The 16,877-nt window shown below is 45.0% G+C and overlaps 2 long non-coding RNA genes across 3 annotated transcripts; one reads left to right on the forward strand and one right to left on the reverse strand.

Moving 5' to 3' along the window:
- Window positions 1-692: 692 nt before the first annotated feature.
- Window positions 693-16,445, reverse strand: LOC106781982 (uncharacterized). 2 transcript variants are annotated; one of them, XR_011428820.1, is made up of 6 exons: window positions 16,370-16,445; window positions 15,362-15,471; window positions 9,198-9,391; window positions 7,205-7,377; window positions 1,100-1,209; window positions 693-955 (listed from the first exon to the last, which is right to left on the reverse strand). It is a non-coding gene; the product is annotated as an uncharacterized lncRNA (long non-coding RNA). The 2 variants fall into 2 exon arrangements; XR_011428821.1 differs by lacking the exon at window positions 1,100-1,209 and having other exon boundaries at window positions 16,370-16,436.
- On the forward strand, window positions 11,911-13,808 carry LOC138918988 (uncharacterized). Its single transcript, XR_011428822.1, has 2 exons — window positions 11,911-12,022; window positions 13,558-13,808. It is a non-coding gene; the product is annotated as an uncharacterized lncRNA (long non-coding RNA).
- Window positions 16,446-16,877: the final 432 nt, after the last annotated feature.

Here is a 16,877-nt window from a genome sequence, read left to right on the forward strand (position 1 = left end):
CCCTCTAGAAGACAAGCTGTGGGTTGTCCCACGCAGTGACGTCCTGCTGAGCCCCGGGGTGCGGCAGCAGGCTCTCCACTGAACCAGGGAGGAAACTCGGTGTGCTGGTGACTGGAAACATGAGTCCAGCTGAAAGGAGAAAGGGGACAGATGCTTGTGGAATACCAGCCCGGTACAAATGTGCTTCCACTGTCTCCTCCACCTCTCACGAGAACCTGTGAGGTAGGTAGTGTCGTCTCCCGCATCTTACAGTGAAGAAGCTGAGATGCAGAGAAGTTCAAGCTGCTCCCAAGCTCGAGCTCGTCGCCATATACAGTGGTGTTCCAGTTGTGCTCTGCAGAACCCAGGCCATTTATGTCACGTTAGGGGCACTATCGGGGCAAGGATGGGGGGGCCCTGGGCCAGCTCAGACCGCTCACTCCCTCTTCAACTATGACGTGGCTTTCAACTGGTTTGGGCCTTCAAATAAGATTCTGTCAGGACTTTCTGGTTAAAAGAAATTTGAAAAACTCACTGCTCGGCACCACCCACCTGCCTGAAGGCTCTCAGGGGTCAGTGTATGCCCCAGCCAGGCCTGGACTCGGTGCCCCAGGACCTCAAGATGAGGTTCTTTGGGCCTTAGCTTTAGCTGAGAAATTAATATGAACGATATTAGGCCTCCAAGTGAGTGTGAGACAGAATTCTCAAACATCTTGAATTGACAAAGGAGTTTTAAGAACTGGTTCTACATCTCTTGGATGCCTCAGGCAGATCAGGGATCTGAAAATCAGTTAGAGCGTGGGGAGAGGGGATGACGTGTGAAGAGTCTTCCTTGGAGAGATCTGTTGCCATGCTGAGTCCTCCATGTACCCACGTGGGAAGGAAAGGGGGTGTCATCGGCTTCATCCCCAGCTGAGCAGGAAAGGCTTCCATGACACTCGCTGGAGAGCTCACCCAGTATTTCAGTCACCTATTGCTGCAAAACAAACCACTGCAAAAATTAGTGCCTTCAAACAACAAGAACCACTGATTTGTTCACAATTTTACAGTTTGGGCCAGGCTCAGTGGGGACAATTTGTCTCTGTTCCACATGGTGTCAGCTCCAAAATGACTCACTCACCTGGCTGGCAAGCTGGCACTGGTTGATGGCTGCGTGGTCAGTGGGGATTGCTGGCTGAGGGCTTTGCTTCTCCTCTGTGTGGCTGCCTGGGCTTCCTCACGGCATGGAGGCTGGGTGCCAACAGGGAGGAAGGGAGGAAGGAGAAGCTGCCAATCCTCTTAAAGGACAGGCCCAGGACTGGCACAGAGTCACTTCCACCACATGCTGTTGGTTAAGCAGTCAGAGGCTAGCTCAGATTCTAGGGGGTGGAGTATAGGAGTATAGACTCCACTTCTTGCTAGCTGATTGGGCATGTATATAAAGGAAGGGAAGGAATTGATGGCGGCCATCTTTGGAGATAGCGACCATACCACAAGACCTCCTGAGTTGAGGGGGTGCCTGGAGCCTGGGGTCTGATTCCCTTCTCTGGAGTAGGACAGACAGATGCACTGATTCAGGGATTTGGGGGCAGAGCTAGGAGCTTGCTGGTATCTTAGGGTCATCCCAGACTTCACTGGAACAAAGGCAAGTGTTTCCCATGGATCAGAAGTGGGCCACACAGAGGAGTTAGCCTGTGGGGCCCCAGTAAGAAGCTGGAAGTAAAGATGTCACAAGTGACCATCCAGAATACAGATGCATCACGTGGGTCAAGGGAACTGGGAGGAAAGTCTTGGGGTGGGAGTCTCTGAGCCATCCATGAAAGCACCCACAACAGGGAGTCAGCTTTAATTCTCTGTCAGCCCAGAGAGTGCAAAGCTGTCCAGGCAAGCAGCGTGAGACCAGACCCCTTACCTCATCGCCTGCCCTTTCCCTCATCTGGTGATGGTGGAAAGAGCCGCTATGGGATGGAGCCCAGGGGACTGGGTTGGAAGAAGAAGTCTTTCCCAGAGATGGTAGCACCAACTACAAGCCTCGGCTGTGAGAGAGGGAGACTTTCCTTCAAATGGAGACTGAAGAGTCTTTAAGGAAAGCCCATTATATAACCACTGAATGAGATTGTCCTTCTGACCTAAAGTGACTGCAAGGCTCTCTGCTACCTGAAACTGAGCACCCAAAATTCATGAGGCCTCCTGAGTTTTCATCCAGTAGCAGAAGAAAAGTTTCCTCACTGAATAAAGTTTAAAGGGTAGTGGGAGACAGAAAAATAAAGTTTTAGTCACAAACCATGCTTGTTCATCATACAGGTACAATCAATGCATGGTGCCCCAGCAAATCCTGACCCGGGTCTGCGTTGCCTCTCCACAGCTGGAACGCCGCCACGAGCCCACAGTCCAAAGGCCGCTGTGGAGCAGGCACGGCATGAGGTGTTGTGTTGTTTGTTCCTATGACCTTGCTTTGCTGGAGGGAGAGAGGCTCACAGAAGTTCACCCAGGTCCTGGGGAAGACTTCAAGGGTGGAAAGCGTTTTCATTTCCCTGCAGGACCTCGGCTCCATCAGATAGAGAAACTCTCTCTGACTCTCTTGGACCTCTTGCCCTGACTGGAAGTCTCTTCCATTTCTTCTGCCTCAGGTCTTAGGTCTGGAAATGATTGCACAACTCCCTCACAAATACATCGTTGGGCATCTGCACCCACTGCCCAAGATCTTAGTATTGCCTGGATTTCTGGGCTGCTGTGTTGACAGCTGAGGTTGCAGGGTCAAGCAGATTGGGGGTAGCTGGTAGTAAGGAAATACTGGATGTCTTAATAAAATACAACCCAGAATTTCTATGTCTAGTCATGAGAGCAGAGTCTCTTGGTGGGGAGAGCTGGACCGTGTGGCTCCAACTTGGAGCTTGAGCCTGAGTTCTCCCCATGAGTCTCTCTTCAGCTACTCCTGCCTCCCACACGCTGCTCCCCCCTTGATACATCACCTTTGTCTCATGATCTGGACTTCTGGGACAAGACTAGCCCGCTCAAATAGGTTTTATCAAAACCTTAGGACATACAAATGAGAAATGAACACAAAGAGTAATATGGAAGAGGGAAGTTGGCTCACAAGCCAGGGTTTATTTTGTGACTCTCTCCAGAAGTCCCTCTCTCTGACTCCAGACCTCCCAGCTCCACAGGGTGGACACCACCTTGGCTCCCCCCACCAGGGAAGTTCAAGGTCAGCACAATGAGGCTCATGAAAAGAACTGGATTTCCCCACTCCTGCCTGCCTAGGGCCTCATGTAATAATTCATTTTCTTACGTAAAGAATCTCTTCTTCCCAGAGGGGATTAGCCCTGGGAATTACTTATCATTTCAAGGAAGTCTGGCTGTTGGGCTGTCCCTCTTCCCACTCCTAGGGATTTCTGGATTGGGATCAAATTCTATTTCAACACCATGACCCCAAGATTCATATAGCAAAGATTCATAAATCAAACACAATGGTAAAACTTGGATCCAGATTTTAACTCTTAAGTGGCCAATAAAATCTCCTGGGATTCTTCCAGTCATTAGTACTATTCGCCAAATGTTTGAGCTTCATCTTCCGGCCACATTGTATGCTTTGAAGTTAGGTGTAGGCCTGTGTGGTGGTTTTAAAATATCCATGTGTTTTTTGATACTCTTCCCTTCCGGAGATGAAGTTTAGCTTTGCCCATATGATATGGGCTAGAGTTAATAACTCACTTAGAGTGAATAGGATATTCTGGAAGTGATACTGTCTGACTTCTGAGACTAGGTCATAAAAGGTTTTGTGGCTTCCCTCTTGGGATCTCTCTTGACTTGCTCATTCCAGGGGAAGCTGGCTGCCATGTCATGGGAACACTCAAGCAGCCCTTTAGAGAGGTCCACTGGCTAGGAACCAAGGCCTCCTGCCAACAACCAGTCCAAAGTTGCAGGCATGTTAGTGAACCGCCCTGGAAGCAGATCCCCCAGCCCCTGTCAGACCTCCAAATGCCTGCAGCCCTGGCATCTTCGCTGCAGCCTTGTGAGAGACCCTGGGCCAGAACCACCCAGCTAAGCCACTCCCAGATTCCTGGCCCTCAGAAACTGTGTGACAGCATAAGGGGTAATTGCTCTCAGCCACTAAGTTTTGCGGTTATTTGTTATACAACAATACATAATGAATACACCTTATGACTCGCTTTGGTCTATGAAGAATGGACCCAAGTATCATGTGTCATTTCCAAGAAGAAGCCTTTACAACAAGGTACCATCCACGGTGCTCTTTTTCTCGTCAGTTGCAGATGGTGGCTGCCTCCTCAGCCGGACCTGGAGTGAGGAGTGTCTCTGGGTCAGGGTGCTAGCAGTGGAAAGAAGATACAGGCCAAAGGGGAGCTGAATAGAGGTTAATGAAGGGACCATCCACAGCAGTGTGGTCAGGCTTAGTAGAAACCGGGAAGGGGTGGTGAAACATCTCAGGTTGGCATTTCTACCCCTAAAGCCGAAGGGGCGGGGGAGGGAGCAGTTGCCAGAATTTGGTGGGAGCTGTAGCTATAGGAGAAGGCTCCTCAACAGGACTGTAGCCTTCTGTAGAGAAATGCAGCCACCGCCAACCAACAGCCCTACAAGGAGGGCTCTGGAGGAGTAAATACCCAACCTTACCTCCTGCTGGTGCTTCCCACTGGCTAACCTGTGTAGTCTGAAATAGCAGTTTTGCCGGTATTTAAATGACTCTTTAAAAATGGTACCAAGGAGTTCAATCTTTTAGTTCTTTTGGGATGCAATTTGTAGCTTACTCATTTAATGGTTCATTGAGAAGAAATTTTTCTTGAAATAGCTGTACTGCTGAGGTCATTCTGAGGTTCTTCTATGGAAGAGGTGGCCAGCATCTGTTTTAGATACTTTCTCGCAATGAAGTATTTTCTTCCTTGTTAAATGGAGCTTTCCGATGGCTACTGGCCTACCCATGACCTGCACGCCAAGAGTCTTGCTCATGGAGGTTGTGGCCTCCCATTTTAGGAGGATACATCTTTTTCCAATTGATCTTGGGCCTTCCACCCTTCTGTAAACGTAGATGATGGTCCAGCCCAACCCTAAACGCAACTAGAGGATTTGCACATCACCCCTCCCTGCAGAGTTGCTTTAGCTAACCTTAGGCTTTCAAGACCCAGGAATCCTAGCCGGAAAAAGGGCCAACTGAACGGGACTGAGCTTACAGAATAAATGACTCAATGTGCAAAGTGCTTAGAGCATTCTTCCTCTCACAGAGGGCCTGTGCCAAGTTGGAGATTTCAAACCGTTCCTTAGAGCCTTGTTACTGTAGCGAGGTAAGCCCCACCAAGTGTCCACTACCCAGGCATCTTCTCCCTGGGCCTTCAGGTAGGTCATGATCAATCATGATTCTACAGATTAAAATATCTTTCCTGAGAAATAAGTATCAGCTCTTGCCTAATGTCGTTGCTCTTGACGTTTGGACCTGTGTGGAACACTGGCTTTCTCTGCCGGCTGGACAGGAAGTCCAACTCACAAATATTCACAAGGTAGTGTCAACTCGTATTTGAACACCTGTCTGCCAGAGCTACGCAGACCCTCCTCTCGATACCTTAGACTAATAGATGATGTTCTGTTCTAAGACATTTAATACTGGACAGAAGCAGTTTACTAATCTAGACCCTGGAAGTACTGTCCCAACATCAAATTAAAATCATAGCATGTCTGTGGGAGGAGTGAGGTCCGAGGCGGCTTGCCAAGGGATACTCAAGTAGGATAAATACAGCCCATCTTCCTGGAGCACCAATTTTGTTAGAAGTTTTAAGGGGGAAATACATTTTTATGTATAACACATTATGAAACAGACTGTAAAATTCACATGGCTTTTAAATATAAATTGCAAATCTTCGAAGAAATTTTAGCTTACAGCTGGCCTTTTTGGGCTACAACCTCTCCTCACCCACCCCCAGCTCGTATTCACGTGAGGGGGCTTTCACAGCAGAGCTGGAGCAGCATGGGATCTGCCTTGCTGGTGGCAGAGCTCCACCAATGAGAGGAAGACAGAAATATGACCAGGAGACAGAGACCCAGACCCCACCTTTCAGCTCTTTGCATAAAAACCTTCCCCAGGTTAGGAGCAGGTACCTTGCTGGGGGCTTTTATGGCAAGTTCATAGAGAGCCATCCAGGCAAATGAGCTTAATAGGATTTCTTTATAAAATGTTTAAAGATAGTAAGAGGTCTGAGCACCCAATTCAGATGTGCGGAGGGGGGTTTTTCCCCACACCAGCAAGCCATTCTCCGACACCAGCTGTGTCCTACAGTTCAACTCAATTCTGACACTATCTACCCAGAGATAGTGTCAGATCCCACAGGTTAAAGGCTCAGTCCTACAAGACTGTCCCTACCGCGCCACCCCCGACTTCAGACTGGCTTCTGACCGACTGGCTAGACATGGGAGGTTCCAGTGACCCCCTCCTTGGATTCAATTAATGTGCTAGAGTGGCTCACAGAACCCAGAGAAACATTTTGCTTACAGATTACCCATTTATTATGAAAGGCTATAACTCAGGAAAGGAACAGCCAGATGGAAGTGACGCATAGAGCAAGGTATGGGGGAGGGGAGCCCAGCTTCCATGCCTCTCCAGGAGTGTCAGTCTCTCCAAAGCTCCATGTGTTCACTAACCTGGAAGCTCACTGAAGCCCCTCCTTTTGAATGTTTATGGAGGCTGCATTACATAGGTATGACTGATCCAATCATTGGCCATTGATGATTGAACTCAGTCTCCAGCCCTCTCCCCTCCCCGGAGATCACGGGTGGGACTGTTCCAACCCTCTAATCATGCGGTCGGCTTCCTTGGTGACCAGCCCCCTCCTATCTTTAGGGCGTTTCCAAAAGTCACCTCATTAACATAAACTCAGTTGTGATTGAAGGGAGTTTGTTATGAATAACAAGACACCCATTTCACCTTTATGGCTCTGAAGCGATTTCAGGAACTGAAGACAAGAGACCAAATACTATAACAAAAGATGCTGCCATTGCTCTTATAGCTCAGGAAATTCCAATGGTTTTAGGAATTCCATGCCAGAAACTAGACAAAAACCAAATGTATACTATTTCTTATGAATCACAGTATCACAGATAGTCTTCAGTGTCCCTCAGTACCCTTTATACGAGGATTCATGTAATAAATTCCTGCTTGATTTTAGACCTCAGAAAAAGCTACCTCCACAGAAGAATGGTAGAATTCTTTGTCTTATTGGACAATGAAAATTATGTAACTTACTGTGTTTCTTTCTGCTTCTTTGCCAGACATCTTAGAGCCAAATTTCCTAGGTCTTGTAATGTGTTCGACTCTGATGCCAGAAAATGCTACCCCTTCTGCCTCCTTCAGATGGACTCTGAGCTGCTCCATCCCTGTATGTCAAGTCTTGTTCTGTGTCGTAAACAGTCAGCCATCTCGGGGAGCAAACAGGGTACAAATTATAATGTGAATTTTTTCAATCAGCTTTTAAAAGGTTGTGATCAATTTACAAGCAAAATTCAGATACAAGACAAAAACTTTTAACACGGACCAGAGGACAAGTCAAACACTAGAGAGGGACAGCTATGGATATTATTTTTTAAAAAGAGAAAACCTATACAAATTTGCATTGTTTTGCTATGATAAATAATGCTGCAATGAATACCTATGTGCAATTCTCATAATGTATGTGCAAGGTATATTTTTAGAAGTGAAATTATTGCCCATATGGTGTAACTATTTTCAAGGGCAAACTAATTTGCTATCTCTATTATGATGCTTTGGGTCACAAGAGATGCAGTATAGCACAGCAGCTGCAAGTGCAGACTCTGAATGGCCTGGGTTCGAATTCAGGTTCCACTACTGAGTAGAATTAAAAGCAGGCTGTTTACCCTCCGGTTCACTTCAGGAGATAATGATAAACACAGTGGTCTACCCAGCAAAAAATAGAATAGAAAAGAAAGAGCAATGGAACATAAAAATAAGAAAGCATAAAACAAAATGAAAGAAGAAAACCCAAATAAAACCATTGTGAAAATAAATGTAGATGAATTCAACTTGTCTTGAGTAAAAGACAGTGTTGCTCAAATTGGGTCAAAAGTCAAAGGAGAGATCGATTGACTGTTTCCTCACCTTCAGCTAAATCTTTACTCTGAAATCTGGTCATCCCGCCCAACTCACCACTGTCGCTTCTCTTGTCACGTCCTATAGATGGTCACTAAATCCAGTGGAATCTTTTCAGCTCTTGTCTTTCTTAACCTCTCGGAAATATTTGATGCTGTTAGCCACACTTCCTCATAACACAGCTCTTTCCTCAGCTTCTATAAAGCTGCATGTTTTCTCGTTTTCTTCCTTTCTCTCTGGCTGCTCCCTCTCAGTGTCTTTTTCCTTCGCCCATCCCTTAAGCGTTGGTGCTGTTCCTCAGCGGGCTGCCCCAGGTGCTGTTCTTTCTCCCTCTGTATAGTTTTTCTATAAGATCTCAGGCACTCCCAAAGCTTTGATGACAACCCATACACCGATGGATCCCAAATCTGGAATCCCAGTCCAGGTCTCAGGAGAGATCCTGAACTCCAGATCTGTGTATCCAACTGCATATTGGATATTTCCATTTAGGAACTTTGTAGGAACCTCAAACTCAACAGTACCCAACTGAACTCATAATTTCTCTCTTCTCTTTCTCCCGTTACTAGTAAAGGGCACCCCCTGGTTGCTAAAGTCAGAAACCTGGGATCTAGCTTTGAAACCCCTCTCCCTTACCGCCCACATCAAATGAATCAGCCTCCCCTAAGTCTTTTCTGAGTCCATCGGCTTCCTTGCATGTTCACTGCCAACACCCTCTTCTGTCCCACCACCGTTTCTTGCCTGGGCTTTTGAACAGCTTCCTAAATGGCCTGTCTGCCTTTAGTCATGCTGTGCTACAATCCAATGTCCACTGTGCTCCAGAGTGTGTCTTCTATAGAAAAAAATTGACTATGATACACCTATGTTTAACATCCTTCCGTGACAAGGTCCTTCGGGACCTGCCATTGAGTATGCCTTGCTCTTCTCATATTCAGGCCTTTGCACATGCTCTTCTGTTTCCCTGAAACATTATTTGCAATTCTTTTCTTAGCTTACCTCTTCTCATTCTTCAGTTCTCAGATCAAATGTCACTTTCTCAGGAAAATCTAAAATAGGTTAGGCTTCCTGGCCATGTGTTTCCTTCTCATCATACAATTTTTCTATCATTTATCACAAAAGTGTTGAAATTTCTTACTTAATTCTCCTGTTTCTCTGTTGTACTGCAAGGTCCATGAAGATGGGAACTGTGTCCATCTTTTTCACCGCCTCGCACCCCAGCACCTAGCACCGTGTCCAGTAATCATTAGATGCTCGATAAATAGTTGGTGAATACATGGACAGAGGTACAAGGATATGTCCTCTTCATATTACTCGTAACGGCAGAAAAACCTGGAAAATATTGAATTTTCTAACATGAGGGGTTGAGTTCAAGGGAGTGTGGCCCTTCCTATGTTGAATTACCCATGCAGTCCAGTCATTGGAAATATCACAGTAAAAAAAATGTTTAATGACATATGGAAAGATAGTTCTCATATATTGTTACGTGAAAACAACCGTATTATATATGTCGATGCAGAGTCTGATCGTAATTTTGCTCTTGTGTTTTTAATTTTACCTTAGAATTCCTTATCTCACGCATCTACTTTTCTATTTATTTTGTTCTTTTTCTCCTCAGCTTGTTTTCATCCTGCGGCTGTCTGCCCGTGTTTTGTGAAAGACGTCTCTCCTTCCATCCTATTTAGGATGCTGAATGACGTCCCGGCACTTTCTTTCTGGCCCTGCAGTGATCTGCATTTTCAGGGACTTGTCCCTTCCTCTTGTTCTTTAGGGAGGAAAGGATTTGTCCTTTCTCTTACTCAGTAGCCTTTTTCCATGGGCTCCATTTTTTTCTCATTTTACTTACTTGGATTGAATGAAACAAAGCCGTCAGCTTGGCCCCACGCTGTCTGCTTGGGAGATAATAGCATCCTTTTCTTAGATCAACAGCTTGAGAGGAGGTTGGTGTGAATAGTGCCCAGTGGAATTCTGAGTTCTAGAGGATTCTAGTATAGCTTTGCTCACCAAGGTGACATCTCCTTCAACACCTACGGCCCGGGTCTTTGATTCTGTGACCCCATATGGTACATAACAACTTTAATTCCTTTTCCATTAAAAAGAACCAGGGCTTCGAGGAGAAATGGCTGAGTCCAGGTCTGAGTGGGAAATATACAAGATCAACCTGAACATCTTGTGGCACTAGGTAGTGAGGATTATGCATTAAAAGGATTCAGGAACCAATGGAAGGGGCTTCCACTGGCTGATGATGGATAATTTGAGCATCAGTGGGGATAATTGCAATGGATTGAAACACATCAAATAATTAAATTCATGCGTTCACAACATCCCCCACCCCAACCCACCCCAAAGCCCTAATTGGTCTCTGTGGGAGGACACTAGAGACCAAATCATTATTTCGAAAATTGATAAATAAAGGTAAGAAATCAAGCATTTATGTTGCCTTTCCTGTATGAACTCTATCACTGAGAAACCAGATACAGACTGCGGGGAAGTTTCTCTTCGTAGGAGTGCTACGGTTAGTAAATGAAGACGGAAGGCTAGAGCTAGAACGTTCAGACCTAGGCTTTGATCGCGAAGAGCCTCCAGCAGCACAACAAAGAAATGGAACCAGATATTAAAGGAGTCCTGGTGGAAGAAAACAGCAGCACCTATAAAGTAGTTTTGGCAAAAGAAAAAAAATCTAAAAAAGCTGATCAAGCCTCTAGATTCAACTCCCTTTTTACAGGAAATTCAGAGGATAGAGAAACATGTTGACCATTTCACCACCAACACGAGGATGCAATCATCAAAACCTAGATTGTGCTCCCTTCAACAAATAATTTGCCAGTAAAAACAAAAAATAATATATATATTTATTATAATATAATATTCTCACATACATATATAAGAAATGGTAAGGGGAGAATGTACAGAGACTTAAAAGATATAACCCCATTCTCAATGTATGGACCTTATTGGAATCCTGATTCAAAAAAAAATTGTTAAAAAAAACCATATTTATCAAACGAAATTTGAGTTCTTACTGGATTTCTTAAAGTAAAAAACTGTTAACTGTTGGGGTGATAATGATATTGTCTTAATGTAAAAAGGTCTTTATTTTAAAGATATTATTTTTCCTTTTTTTCCCCAAAGCCCCCCAGTACATAGTTGCATGTTTTTAGTTGTGGGTCCTTCTAGTTGTAGCACGTGGGACGCTTCCTCAGCACGGCTTGATGAGGAGTACCATGTCCGCACCCAGGATACGAACCCGCAAAACCCTGGGCCACCGAAGCAGAGCACGCAAACTTAACCACTCAGCCACAGGGCCAGCCCCCAAAAGTCTTTATTTTAAAGATACATGCTGAAATGTTTACTGATGAAGTGATATGATGTTTGGAGGCTGTTTCAAAATGTATGGGGGATAGTGATGGAATATAAAGGAAACAAGGTTGGCCATGAATTGATAATTGTTGAACTGGGTGATGGGAACACAGAGGCTATTATACCATTATATTATTCTGCTAATTTTGCACATCTGATATTCTCTATAATAAAATATTTTATTTTATTTATTTATTTATTTATTTATTTTTTTGAGGAAGATTAGCCCTGAGCTAACATCTGCCGCCAATCCTCCTCTTTTTGCTGAGGAAGACTGGCCCTGAGCTAACATCCATGCCCATCTTCCTCTACTTTATACGTGGGACACCTACCAGAGCATGGCCTGCCAATCAGTGCCATGTCCACACCCAGGATCTGAACCGGCGAACCCCGGGCCACCGAAGCAGAACATGCACACTTAACCACTGTGCCACCAGGCCGGCCCCAATATAATAAAATATTTTAAAAGTTGCAATTATCAAAAAAAGTTCAATGACATAAAACTCTAACACTTGAGTCCCTGGTAAACACTGCCTCTGTCCTTACAGTACTTGGAATCCTCCTAGCACCTCAGGACCTACAGTGGATCCCATCCCACCACAGGTACGTTCTTCAGTCAGCATCTACAGCTAAATTCGAGCCAAGTCAAAATAACCTTGAAAATCCTTTAAGTTTCCCGCAAAATAAATAAATAAGATACTGTGTATAAAATCACCTTGTAGAGTGATTCTTATGTATGTTAGCATGTGAAAAGCCCTAAGATAAACTAAAGGAAGCTCTAATAATCTGGAATACTTTCTCCACTTGTTTTCCTGGACACAACTTTTTCTTGATTCTCCTCCTACCTCATTAACCACTTTGCTTCCTTCCTGTCACGCCTCTCTCAGTGTTGGAGTGTCCCAGGCTTCAGTCCCTGGATCTCTTTTCTTCTCTATCTACTGTAACCTCCCAGTGAATGCATCAAGTCTCGTGACTTTAAATAACGTCTGTAAACTGATGACTCCCAGATTTCCATCTCTAGCCCGGAATCGGTCCCTTGAACTCCAGATTCGTTTATGTAATTGCCTACTTGACATGTCCATCTGGCTGTCTAATAGACATCTCAAATTAACATACCTGAAACAGAATACTTGATTTCCGGATCTTCCCCATTGTTTTTCCCCCTCCAGTGTTCCTGTTCCCCATAAATGGCACCAGTTGCTCAGACCAAAAACTTTAGAATCATCTTTAATGCCTCTTTTTTTCTCATATCCCATGTTCTATCTTTCATTGAATCATATTTGTTCTTCTTTAAAATATATCCAGAATCCAATGACTTCTTACTTTTGCCTGGATTATTTCCGTAGTTTTACAACTGGTCTCCTGGCTTCCACCTTTGCCCCGCTGCCAGTTTCTTCTTAAACCTAGCAGCCAAGTCGTCTTACATCAGATTATGTTGCTCCTTTTCTCTAAATCCACCCATTGTGTCCCATCTTAGAGGAAAATCTAAAATCTTAAAATGGCTTACGAAACCCTTCAAATTATTGCTCAGTGAACTCCACTACTTTCCGCTGCCCAACTATCCCGCAGACCTTGTGTCTGTCTGTTCTCTACTTCACTGGCTTTGCTCCAGCCCCACTGACTTCACTGTTGTTCCCTAAACATGCCAAGCACACCGCCACCCCAGGACCTCTACCTTCCTTTAGTCCCCTGCCCAGTTCTCACATTATTACCTCCCACCATGACACATACACAAACACAGGCCCATACACACAAACACACACACACATTTCTTAGCACTCCCTCTCCCACTTATTCCACGTTATTTTTCTATAACACTTATCTCTGATATACTAAACAGTTCTTTTTTATCATTTGTCTTCTCTACTGGAATGTAAACTCTCTAAGAATCGGAAATGTGTTTGTTCACTGCTATATTCCCACTGCATAGTTCTTGGCACGTAGAGAGAGCCGCTAAATAGTAATTGAATGGATTAAATCAATGAAGGGAGGAACAAGAAGAAAGTCTAGATACAGATGGGTAGGCATGAAACCTTGAAGATCCCCCCAACGCTCAGCAGTGAGTGGGGGATGGGAGGAGAATTGAGGAGGGTTCCTGCTTGTCTCCAGATGTACTCCCTTCTGTTTCATGATTACAGCTCCTCAAAAGCTGTCACGTCATGAGATGCTCTGTGGAGAGGCTCATACCTCAAAGAACCCAGGGATCCTCAGTCCAACAACCACTGAGGAGCTGAATCCCACCAGCAACCACATGAGCGAGGAAGCAAGCAGATCCTTCCACTTGAGCCTTGAGATGACTACAGCTCCGTGAGAGACCCAGAACAAGGCACCCAGCTAAGCCCTGGCTGGACTGTGACCCACAAGAATAAATATTGTTTTACGCTCCCAAGTTGTGGGGTAATTTGTTACGCAGCAATAGTTAACTAAGACAGAGTTTGGTTTAGTGACTGCACCAGAAATTCCTTGAAAGCAGTGACTATTTACTCAGTGCTTGTCAGATGAATATTTTTTGCATGACTGAATGACTTAGGGTTTTTAATCTTTTTCTGTGTCTGTATGTATTTTAGTGGGGAGTTGGGGAAAGCTACATCAGGCAGCTGCTAACTAGATGCTGCTTTAAATGTAATGTCTTTCTCTTAGCCTTGCCTCTCAGTCCCTAATTCCACTATCGGTTTAAGTAAACCTCTCAGTGGTTGTGATCATGTAGACAGAGTGAAGTTTCCTAAACAAGTGATCACTTTCCAACCTGTGTAGGATGAGTGTTTCAAAGATAGGGATGAGCCAAGAGGGGGTAATTTTTATCAGTAACAATGGCCCCTTGATTAGAAATTTGAATGCTGCTCTTCTTAGAACATTAACCTGTAGTTATCAATGACAGGTTATTGTTATTGATCAAGTTGCTTGATATTTCGCTCTTCAATTAAGATGCACATCCCTGGAGGTGTGGTCCACGGGGAACAATCTTCCCAGTCTAAATGGTGCATCATAGAGGGAGGGGACTTTTCTAGAGCCACTGATGATGCTAGCCCCTAGGTCACCAGCATTTAATCTTTCACTTTGAATCTCAGCCAGAGAATGTGTTAAATACAAGAGATTCAACGCATTAACTATTGGCTTCCAGCTTCTGATTTTTTCTACATGCGCATTGACACAGGCAATACCTACGCTGAGACACAGTGAATTCCTTTCATCAGAAAGCTGACTGAGCCTCAAAGTAAAAATTCTTGATTGTACCAGTCAGAGGCTCAGGGAGAACTGCTAGGCTCTGCCAAGTCATGTTGTCGGCGGCCAGGCTGACAGGGAAAGTAAGAATCAATAGATGTGAACACCTCCCTTTAGACCCAGGCCTCTCCTAGGCGGATAATGTGAGAGCCCAGGAGAAAGGTGGTTCGGTCAGAAGCTTTTCACTGAATCCCACATTCCATATTCCAAGAAAGGATTCTGCTTTTTGTGGGGTGTGTTCTAGGGCCCTGGGGATTGGGAGAATGCAGCTGCTTGGCTTTTTTTTACTCAAATTTGTATGCGTCTCCAGCAGATGATTGCTAACACTGCCAGAGCTGGACAAGCCTAGTTCTAATTTTTTGAGGCACAAAAAAAAGATTTTCCAAGCTGCTCTCTCTGAGGAGGAGGAGGGCTTGGTGGTGCATCACCAGCTGGGCAGGGTGGGGTGCGCTATGATGGGTAAAACCGGAATTATGCAAGGGTGTGGGGAGTTGGGCTTAAGACCCAGTACAAGAAGGGATCTGGGAGGGGCTTCCCCTGCAGGGGAGCGGGTTAGTTAGTATAGTTAATAGCAGGGAAGCCCTGGGTTGGGGAGGCAGCTCTGTGGAGGCGGACTTCCATGATGCTCAGGCTGAAGGGGAAGGAGGTTGGGAAACTCTGACAACGAGAGAGTTTAGGCTGGTCCTTTAGAAGTAGATCCAAAGCTTCACATAGACTGACCCGTCTTTGTCCTGGCCATGCGCTTCCTCCCTGTGTCAACGTGTGGAGTGGTCTAGGTCTTCCTCTGCTGGTATCTGAGCATTTCTGAGAAGCTCTGGGGAAACCAGATTCTGGAAATAAACAATTATTTATTCTTAAGTAATTTTGATAGCCTCTGGAGTCCTATCTGGGCCCTGATTATCATTTGATTCATTTCTTCACGTGTTCATCCATTGAATATGCTTCTTGAGAACAACTTGGCGTCAGATGTTGTTCTATGCTTTGAGGGTTCGAGGGTGGGGGAGGCCCATGAAGTCTGTGCCTTCGTGGAGTGTGTGCGGGGATGTTAGGGGTCAAGCACCATCCAAAAGGATGAGTCTGCTGGCTCATCAACTCCTGTGGGCAGTTACTATTCCAACAGTCAGCACAGATGTGATTTTCCCAGTGGGTAGCTATTCTTGAATATAAACAGCTGTGAATCAGCACGTCAAAAAAGCCTCCTTAAAGGCGTCTTCTCTCTTGTCTGAGTCTCCGGAAGCTTCAGAGAAAGATGTTTTCGTCCAGGCATGAGGAAGCTGTGTGTCGGCCAAGAGAAACTCAAAACGCCTGTAGGTAGGTGAGTTTAGCCTGACCATAACCCCACCAATTTTGTCATTAGAGATGTAAAAACATCCCTCAACCTTCACCCCACTGGCACTCCACCATCATAGTTGGGTCTAGTGGACTCAAGGCACAAGGTCTACCGGGAATCAAAACCACAGATGTAGAGAATTCATCCGTTTATTCCTGAATGGTGTTTTGGAATATGACAGCACTGTTGAACCTCTAGACCCCAAGCAAACTGGTTTGATCTGAAATGATGTCTGAGAGGCACCTGGGTCAGATGGCATCTCTCAAGTCTTCAAGAACAGCTTCTTATCTCTAGCTACATGTTAGAACAACCTAGAGAATTTTAAAAATTATCCACGCCTGAGCCCAATCCTAGCCCAATTAAATCAGTAGCTCTGAGTAGGGGGTCTGGGCACTTACCTTTGTTTTTTTAAGCTCCTGGTGACGCTGATGTGCAGCCAGAGTTGGGCACCTCTTCTCTAGACTACTCTGGACTGGAGGCAGGCCTAAGCTGTCAGAGAGCAAAGGTAAGTTAAACAGGCTGCTTGCACATGCCACAGGGACATTCAAGCTCACTGGTAAGTTGGTCAATAGGTGTAAATTTCAAAAGCAAATTTCCAAAGTTCAGCTCACTTCTCCTACGGCTGGAAACCTTTAAAACTGTAAAAGCAGACTTTTATTTCCAAAGCAGCTTTGAAGTTTGAAATTTAAAGCTGGCAAGCTGTGTCATCCTGCAGAAGGGAATATTTTAAATTCCTGGAGCTCACGTCAGAATTTCAAAGGATAATATTAATAGGTGAAAGTTGACTGATGTCTAGAGCCGAGCAGGTAGTGAGGTTTAACAAGGATCATAGTTACCAAAAACTTCTGGACCCTTTCTCTGTCTTCTTCATAGAGATAGACAATTATGGAGTTGGAAGGCAAGCCC

Source organism: Equus caballus, chromosome 19, assembly GCF_041296265.1.
Source record: "Equus caballus isolate H_3958 breed thoroughbred chromosome 19, TB-T2T, whole genome shotgun sequence".
Taxonomy (NCBI): Eukaryota; Metazoa; Chordata; class Mammalia; order Perissodactyla; family Equidae; genus Equus; species Equus caballus.